This window comes from Pinus tabuliformis, chromosome 4_1, assembly GCF_031772625.1.
Source record: "Pinus tabuliformis cultivar Carrire ecotype Pingquan chromosome 4_1, CPIR1, whole genome shotgun sequence".
Taxonomy (NCBI): Eukaryota; Viridiplantae; Streptophyta; class Pinopsida; order Pinales; family Pinaceae; genus Pinus; species Pinus tabuliformis.
The window spans coordinates 85,954,329-85,964,142 of NC_142303.1; the positions used below are offsets into that span (position 1 = coordinate 85,954,329).

Consider the following 9,814-nt stretch of genomic DNA (forward strand, 5'->3'; position numbering starts at 1 on the left):
CATCTCCTCGTATGCCTGATTCCTTTCTTGATCTTTGACAGCTGTCTTTTGCTGGTTAGGCTCAAGATGATTGAGCTACAGATGCAAAGAACGCTGACTTTGGATACCTGTAAGCGCTGATGGATCATTTATCATCAGGATTAAAACACCTATTTTTAAGGTCCCTGTCTCCTACCATCCTCCGAAAATGTAGCAGCATGTTCCTAACTCTTTAATAACTCAAAGTATGGAACGCTGCTACCAAACACCATGTCTCCAGATGAGCTGTAGGCTGTATTGATGTACATGTGTCTCTCTTCTAACATTCCGGTCAAACTGTTTATTCTGCATTGAAAACATCACCTACAGCAGTTTCGTAGCGCGCTACGAAACTGCTGTGTAATTTAAAAAACACAGTCTTCCTCTAAACTCCTCACAAAATTGAATAGCTGCTGTTGCCATTCTTCAGTTTCACCTCAAAATCTGAAAGAAGAAATGTATGCCAATCATTGGCCATGAAAACAAAACCCTCCCCATAAGGTCCACTAAAGTGTTCACTGCTTGAGAGATTAAGAATTCTTGGAGTTTCAATAGCTGCCTGACATAAGAGGTTAAAACAAAGTTCATTGTCATCCTTCAATTTCTACTGTAATAACAAATAGCTCTGCATTTCTTGCTGTAACCTTTGCTGATCGGTTTACCATTACCGCAGGTAGTGACAATTTTACCAGAATCTAGTGGACCAACAAGAAGTTCATTAGTAGAAGCAGAACCTTCTAACATTGCACCCTGTGTATTTTCCAGACATCCATTCTGCTCATTTTGACATGTATCACTGTGTTCCTGTGTCAAGTGCATTTTCTAATCTTACCTTCCAAAAAGGAAATAGATCACACTTTATGGAACAAACAGGGCACAAAAATTCACAATCAATGTTTCGCTACATTTGTCTAAGGGAACTGCGTGCCCTGTTCCTCTAAATGTCAGATATGTTAATCCTTGGTATTGTATAAACCATTCTGCTACTTGTCTGTCATGGAACCACGGATGCCATTGTTGCTTTATGGGCAAATGTAATGCATTGATGTTATCTTTCGTGGCAGTTACAGGTACTCTCCCATCAATATCTCCACTGTAAACCCAAATCTTTAGACCACTTTTGATAAGTTTTGTGTAGATTGGAAGAACTGAGAATATTGTGTAATTATATGCATTAAACACAGAATTGTTGCAGACTGCCCATTTGAAAGGAATCTTTGTAACATTTGCGTGAAGAGCTTCTTGAACATCAGGCCTGTTGAAATATTCATTTGTGTATAGTTCAAAACAGGGGTCATATCCACCGTATAGGAACCCCAATACCCTCCTCGAGACCTTATTTTGTGAAACTGTAAGCTTGTCTCTCGTCTTTACTCCTGAACTCGAGTTCTCTAGACAACGAGGTGCATAGATATTATATATGTCAATCTCCTGATAGTCGTACATCACCGAATTCACAGCATTTTCGCATTCATCTGTCCAGTTATACACTTTGAAATTGCAAATGCTCTTGATCAGATTATACTTTTGATCAGAAATGATAGCATGGGTCCAAGCATAAGCTACTATTCCTTCCCATAGTGTCAAGATAGGAGTACTTTATCTCCCGATGTTGGTCTGCAGAAAAGGGAACAGAAGCATAAGGATCTTTAGATCCTTCTGGCAGTGCAACCTTCACAATAAGTTTATCAATGACCACATCACTGAATGAAGATGCAAAAGCAATATTAAGATAACGCCTGCCATCAGCTGCTTGGAAGAGAAAATCCTGTAGAGGTAAGCCATAGCCTACTGTAAAAGTGGCTTGCCAGCCTCCAAACATAGGATATCGAGGTTCAATTTCCCGTTTTGTTTTTCTAGAGTCGGCGTTCAAATGTGAGGTAGAAATATTCCCAATTTCATCTCGGTAATAAACCGAATGTGCTCGAGGTGGCAGTCTTGCCACTAGACTCTTAAAAGATGATGCACCTCTAGCATTGGGTCTTGCTTGGTATTCAATCCTTGAAAAGCCACCTTTGATTCGAGCACCACCATGAAAAAAGGTGATAATTTTCAGTTATTTGAACATTTCCCCACTGTGAAATTTCTATTTCTCGCACCCGCTCCTTGACAACTGCAAATGGTTGGTTATCTTCAAAGTGAACAATAAAGGGCGAAAATGAAAATGCAGCAAGATTCTCATATGGACCATATTTAAGTTCTGTATCCACCAATTTTGTGGGATCAACTTTGGAATATGACTCTATTCTAGGACTTGGGGTCTTGATGGTTGTAGTTTGCACTTTACCTAGATAAGGCGAAAGAAAGTAGGCACTATTACAATAAAGAACAAGCTGAGTTTGTGCCTGAGAGATCTCTTCAGGGAAAGGCTTCACTGAATGTGTGAAGACTGAAAGCACTTCTATAGTTACAGTGTCACCCTTTTTTAGTGCCTTCACCAAAAAGATTGAAAATAAAACTATACCACCAGGTGCATCTTCTGATTGGGAAGGGCTTACTATAAGTGGAACAGAAACCTTATTTTTACCCTTTCCTTCGAGGGCAGCTGCTTTCAGATACGCCAGATTTTCAACCTGGTCAGGAGGAAAGGCAAGAAGAACTTCTGAAGTCGTACCCAAACCAGTATTTTCAACCTTCAAGGATGTAACAACCCGTACAATGTGTGATGTCAAGTCAATCCGGCGATCCACCTTTAAGAGCACCCATTCCGATGACGGTGCCGCCAAACATAGATGGAATATTGTCAAGAGCACTACACATGCAAACACTGAATGTTTGAGATTTGACGGGATCACTCCACGAATCGCCATTGTCATTGCCACTACCCTGCCCACCAGATCAGATCAGATCAGCCAAGTTAAGTATAATACGCTCTCGTTTCTAAAACCCCTTTTCTGGCAAAGAAAAACAAATGTCAACCAGGTGTCTACGTTCTCTGTCAGTGGAGGAACTAATGCACGAACAGCTGGTAATGTTTATCAAATCTCAACATCTCGTTTGGTTCCTTGTATTCGGTCAATACACAAAGATTAGAACATGAGGCGCATACTTAAATGCAAATACATTTCATTTGTCAAAAACTCATCACTGACACGAACATGATCCCACAACCATGAATTCCCAATGCACTTGGAGATGATATATGCTCCACCACTTAGTCGATAACCAGCTTCATATATATTTGCTACTTTTCCAACAGAATTAACCTGAGTTGGGATCAGAAGGACTTCCTTGACTCGAGAAAAGCGATTGTCCCAGGAAAGGATCTTCAAGGTATTAGCCTCAGGGAGAGCACTGAGCAAATCTGTGTTGCTACAAACGAGCTTAATGCACTTCTTCCTTGAAAACGCTGTCACTGCTCTCATCTGCATTTCTGGAGGGAAGCAAAACTTTGTACAATAGGCATGCTAGGATTTGGGCCTCCACTGAAAACTCGAACAAATCCCCAATTTCGTAGCAGCGCTACGAAACCACCTAAATAGGTAGCGCTGCGAAACTGCTAAAAAAGAATTCATGCGCTGCGAAAACACCCTGTCTTTAAGCTAGGCTAAAAAATTTTTGGCAACAGACTTTTCAGTGATAACAAAATCAACGACCCATGTTTGATCGGCAGTCACCCCTTGTGTTTGGCTCTGATATGGCGAAGCCGAAAATATTATAAGGGCGGGTCTTATAAAAGCTATCGGGTCCGTAAGGTCCCCGGGCACAGCGAAAAGGGAGGTCTCCCATATTCCGAAGCCGATAATTTATAAAGGGCAGTTTTGAAAGGGATTTCGGGTCCGTTGGACCCGTTTCAAATGTAAATCCACCAATATGATGGGTTTTGATGGTTCGGACCCGATCTCCATTAAAAATGGGCATATAGGGATTTCGGGTCCGAAAGGCCCTTTGTGCAGCTGAGCGGGACTGCTCCGATATGGCGGAGCAGTAATAACATTAAAGCATGGTATATAAGCATTTCGGGTCCGCAAACCAAATTTTTGTAAATCCGCCGATATGACATCGCCGATGGGCCGGACGCGATTCCAAATAAAAGGAAGGGCCTATAGCATATCAGGTCCGCGCAGTTTCGGCGATTGTTTATGTGCCACCCCCCGGTCCGCCCGACGCCGATATTGCGATAAGATCTGGGCCGTTGGATCGGCCCACGCCGGATCCAATGGCCACGATTTAATTCAATGAACAGTGTCGCTATTGGGCCGTTTTTTAAATGAAAATTCATGTTTTTATGGCATTCCGCCTGTTTGTAATAAAAGGGCCATTTAAATGTTTTCTGTGTGGCGCCCATGCCCGCCCAGGTATAAAGGAAATGATGGTTTCCTTAACCATTTTGAGATCGCTCCAAGCCATGTTTTTGCTCCAGGGGGCCAGTATCGACCTCGGCACAGTCGGCAACACTTTTTCCTCTTGTTTGCACCATTTTTCAAAGTTTAAAGCTAATTTTGATCAGCCATAGCGCCGATAGCATTCCAAAGGCCACGGAAGATTTTGTGGCAGTTATTTCGCCTTGAATAGGCAGAAAGGGGGCGATGGGACAGTTTAAAGAGTATCAGCGGTGAGAAAAGGCCTAGATTCAGTGCCAAAGTGTATCAGGATGCGGCAAAGTGTATCAGTGAAGGTGTTCAATGGAAACTTTGAACCCAAAGCAGGAAATCATTAAAGAGCCTCCCAGCAAAGTCAATAAAGCAGCTCTGAGCCATAAAGACTCACCGACTCACAGTTTTGGCCACTTAAGGCAGCAGAACCACTTGCAGGCGCAGATGAATGAATTAAAGCACACTTATGGCTAAAAGAGCCAGCACAGAGCCATAAGGACAGATTTTGATCCATTTTTGAGCCAGTTGCCCTAGCGCAGCTGTTAGATAGATATTTCTGCCATTTACTTCTGTACAAATTAGGTTAAAGGCATTTATTTGATGAGATCTATCTTAGATCTGTTGTTTGTATATATTTTTTCTATTTAAACCACCCTCTGTTATGAAAAAAGGGTTGGTTGGTCGATAACTTCCTCTAGACTTGCATTGTATTTTCTGAGAGTCTCTATAATCAAAGATTGTTGGAATGTTTGGGAGATGAACTGATTGTTGTGTTTTAATGTCTGAAGAGTGACTATGGAATCCTAACACTTCTACATAGCCCAATAAGTGTTTCTTATCTCTGTTTACAGTTTATATGTTTTATGCCATCATTGTTTCACTATATAAATAGTAGAAAGAAAGAATAGTTCAAAGCTCACTTAGTTGTATTCTGTTCTCAATTTCTGTGATTTATCTATGTTTTCCTCTGAATTAGTCCTGAATATGAATACTGATTTGCTCATATTTACACTAGTTCCTTCATATATGAATGTTGTTTAGGAATCCTTGATTGCTCCTATATAAATGTTCATTCACCTTCCCTCTGTTAGCATAATGAGAGCTACTTAGTTGCATTTCATTCACTGACCTTTGTTCCATCTTTATTCTAGCTAGATATCATTTTATGTGTAGCTATCCTGCTCTGTATTCCTCTTGTGACCAAGAAAACGCAACAGCAAGCCTAATCCATGACTCCATGCCCAATGGTTTGAACTTCTCACACTATGCATCCCAACTCTGTTTGAAAGAATCCTCCATCCCACCAAAATCAAAACAAAACCCAAGAAAATCATAACTAGCCTAAAAATCAACCCAAAACAAAGCTAAATTATAAAGAGAGAGCCCTCTCTGATTGCAGGTAGGCTAGGACCTGCAGTCCAAAGATTGGTTTGTGATTACCTCAGCCGTATCCTTTAAGGAGCTTTAAGGACAACCTGAGTGATAACAAAACCCACCAAAACCCACCGCATAGGAGAAAGGCGAGGCCATAAATTTGGAGCCGGAGGAGGAAGACATTGAAGACATCCCGATGGATGCTGAGGATGTGGGAGTCGAAGTAGAGGAGGTTGAAACCCAGGGTGTAGACCCTATTACTCGGTTGTCAAAGTATGCCCATCTGTGCAAGCCCAAGACCAAGGTACCAATGAACATCGATGCGAGTAAGACTCTCCTGCCAACTCCTCTATTGTCGGAAGAAATTGTTTTCTATGGACCGCGCTTGGCACAAGTGCCACTTCTGAAACTTGAAGACTGGGACTTGGTTGATCACGACAAGTTCCCACACCTAGCGACCGAGCAGTTGATGTGCCGTATCATTGATACGAACTCTGGAATGACCGCATTGGAGCCGTGGAGGTGGCGCCGAGGAGTAAACAAGGCAGGGTTGCTCAACCTCCTTTGGGTGTCGCACTACAACCACACCTCGGTGACAGTTTTGGTCATTAAGCAGCTGTTGTGCTTGGTGCATGATGGGTGTATGTGACTAGAGGAGCTAATACCCATCATGGATAGATTGATTCATCAGATAATCCGCTTGTCGTATAAAAGAGAGAATCTGGCCATGATATTTGATGGAAAATAGCAGGCTCTCGTAGAATCCATGAAAGAGAAATTTAAACTGGTGAAGAAGCCACGCGAATATGCTATATGCAGCATCTGCAACCCTACTGTGAAGGTATCCATGCAGATCCTAGCAGGGAAAGTGATGAGGAAGTGTAGCGCCGATGAGGTGTCGGTGCCTGTCTTCGCGATAGGAGCACAGTGCACTGAAGGAGTCCAGTTCGACTAGTCGGACTACCTTCGCGGAGAGTTCCTAGAGAACTGCTGCAAAACACAGGAGCTCAACAAGACATTCCACTTCTCATGGCTCTTGCTATCAATTGTGTTGGTAGCATGGAAGCTGCCAGAGGAAAACCAATTCCCTTCGATCGCGCCATACCTCCCAAAAGCAGCGAAGTACGCTTCGCTGTGGGCGACCAAGGATGCGCAACGAGTCAGGGGCTGCAAGATCTTTTGGATTTTGATGGAGATGAACATTCGGATGGTCGTCAAGCGCAAACCGTGACTGTCACCTATGATGTACCCCAACCAACAAGGCTACGCCGAATTTAAAGCAAACTTCCATCGAGTATCCATCAAGGCACGGAAGGACCCTGCGTAGAAATGGTACGACTTACCTTATCTAGCAACAGATTATGCCATTGATGCGGTGCTTGATCAATGGCCGATAGAGTGGTGCACTACCACAGACTTGGCGGTGGGCAAGAGCAAGTCTGTCATGCAGAAGAGGAAGGAGGAGGCCAAGCTTAAGATGGCACAGCTGACCGAAAAGAGGAAAAAGGAGGTTGCTCATAAGGCCCAAGCGGAGCGCAAGTTCATGTAGCAGACAAGGAAGCAGACAGATGGGACAGAGCGAGGATCTTACAAAGGCGCAAGGTCCCCTTCACCTGAGACAGAAGAGGAGACCGAACAACACGGTGTGGACCCTCAGGCGACACTTGCATCAACCGCCCAAGAGAACTGGAGAAAGGAGGGGCCAGGAAGAAATCAAAGGCAACCAAGACCTCACTGGACCCCATCACATTAACAGAGGGCAACTTGCATGATATCAATGACACAGTGAGGGATGTCACCACAGAGGCCCTGCAACAATTTGAGCAGCAGCAGCAGGTCAGCTTGGGGGCTATCCAGACAGGGTTCCAGGAGCTGCAGACCCGCATCGCAAGCTAGCACGTTGTCTACCAACCTGGCCATCAGCACTTTAGAGGTTGTTGATATGTTGCACGCAAAGGCCTACAGTGCGATAGTGCTGCCTAATGGAGCACTGACCATAGAGAATGAGGATGGCAAGCCCACTATTAACACCCTAAAGGGAGTAGGGTTGAACCTGGCAGCACTCCACCTCTTGCAAGATGGAGTGATTGCAGAGCTGAGGGCCCATGAGCACTGCACCCTCCAGGTGATTAGTGAACATCGGATCAACAATGAGCAGATGGCCCTATAGAGAAATGTTTCCATTGCTACTGAGACTGAGGCAACCAATCAGAGAAAGCACATTATGTAGGTCGTGAAGGAAGCATGCCGAATGGTCCCAGCGTTGGCCATTTTGAAGGAGGAGATAGTCGAGGTACACATCCGTAAGTTGGCCACAGGGGTGCCTAACACTCGTACTGAGATAGCCCGGGTTCAGTTGGAGTTGAACCTGCAAATTACGAAGTTACGGTTGAATGCCCAACCTTCAACTCCGCCAGAAGTAAAGGAACAACGGGCGACCGTTGTCACAGAAGTAGTAGCGACGGTGGACAGTGCAGTAGCATACTACATGCAATTGTTTGAGTAGTCATTTCAGGTCCTAAACAACTTATAAGAGGACCCCAATGTACAGCAGCTAGAGACGAAAGTGCGCCAGCTACAACAACTCTATGATGAATTTAAGGGCACAGTGCGAATCGTCGCGCTGACACAAAGACTAGCCAAGCTGCAGGAGGCCAAGCAGCTGAAGGAACAGTTGGACACAGCGATGCACAAGGAAGCAGTGTTGAAGGCAGGACTAAATCCCTGGCTGGATGAGGCTTATGCAGTGACAGGATCTATTGAAGGTAAGTTTGCAACTCTGCAAGCAACGCAGCAAAAGCTTCAGGCTAACAGTGTAGGAACAGTGACTGAGTAGACGGTAGAAGACGTGAAGCAGGCGGTCGCATAGTCCACGACTGAGGTTGTGGTCATATGAGTCAAGCTGGAAGGGCTTCGCGCAAAGATATTTGCACCTACCAAGTGACTCAAGGGCAAGTCACGATGTTTGTGTTGGGGGCCCATTGGGAGAGGGATCCTCCAATGATAGTTTTGGGGCTAAAAGCCCATGTTTGGTCTATTTTTTTAATAAACTAGTAAAGACTCCACATTTTGTGATCGTGGAGCGCGAAGATGTCATAAGTCATAAAGGGTTGTTTGCCCTTAGTTTTGTAAAGTAAAGTTAGCTATAAAAGATCCACCCATGGTCCACAAACCATGGGATTGTATAAAAAGAGCTAAGCCTAAGTAGTTTTAGAGACATCAATGAAATATCATGTAAGAGAGTCATAGCTCTGGAGTAAGAAGTCTAAGTTTAGAGTTGTAGTGTAGGTAGAGGATCTGCAACTGAGTGCACAGAGGCCTAGGGTGGAAGTCCGCAACTGAGTGCGCGGACCCCTGCAGCTGTGTGCATAGGGCGGATAGAATCTGTAATCGCTCAAAGATATCAATAAAGAGAAGTATTCTATAATTTATGTGTCTTTGTTCTGATTAATGCATCTTGTCATTTTATGTATGAATTTCCTTTATAATGCTTATATGGTACATGAATAAATGTAATTATGTTGGATAATTGAACGCAAATAAGAATATCTGATTACGCAATGCTAACTATGAGTATCTAATAATACAAGTAAGACTCTTAGACTAGTTTGGGAATCTCCATGGTATGCTGCCATGGCAGCGCAAAAGTACCCGAGCCACAAGTTAGGGCTACACGAAGTTCAATCGTACCTTCTCACAGAGGTACTGAAGGGCGAATAAAGGGCTCATCTGGAAAGCTCTAGAGCGAAGTGACCTGCGTGAAGGCAGGAATATAAGGAATAAAATGACATCATGGCCATCTCAGGGTGCGGAAACTTGGTTCTAGCATCCCCCCATACTTCTTCGAGTGAGACTTCGATCTGCGCTCCGCGGGCTGATGCCGAAAGGGCCAGTAGTGTAGGGATTTGTTTGGCTAACTAACATTGAACCTGGGTCAGGCCCCATCAAACCAAGATGACTCCTCTTCTGATTTGAAAATATGGCATTAAAGGCTTCTTGTTTGCTTACAAGAATCTCTCCCACTCCAAAGCTTATATATTTCCAAGACCTTATGATTAACCAATTGCAGAATTAAAAAGTGCTTGAAATAGGTGTATGCTTTTAGT

At 43.8% G+C, this 9,814-nt stretch overlaps 2 pseudogenes; both read right to left on the reverse strand.

Moving 5' to 3' along the window:
• Positions 1–876: 876 nt before the first annotated feature.
• Positions 877–1,464, reverse strand: LOC149174306 (serine carboxypeptidase-like 26 pseudogene; annotated as a pseudogene).
• An 85-nt stretch (positions 1,465–1,549) lies between these two features.
• Positions 1,550–2,828, reverse strand: LOC149174307 (dolichyl-diphosphooligosaccharide--protein glycosyltransferase subunit 1A pseudogene; annotated as a pseudogene).
• Between the last annotated feature and the right edge of the window lie 6,986 nt (positions 2,829–9,814).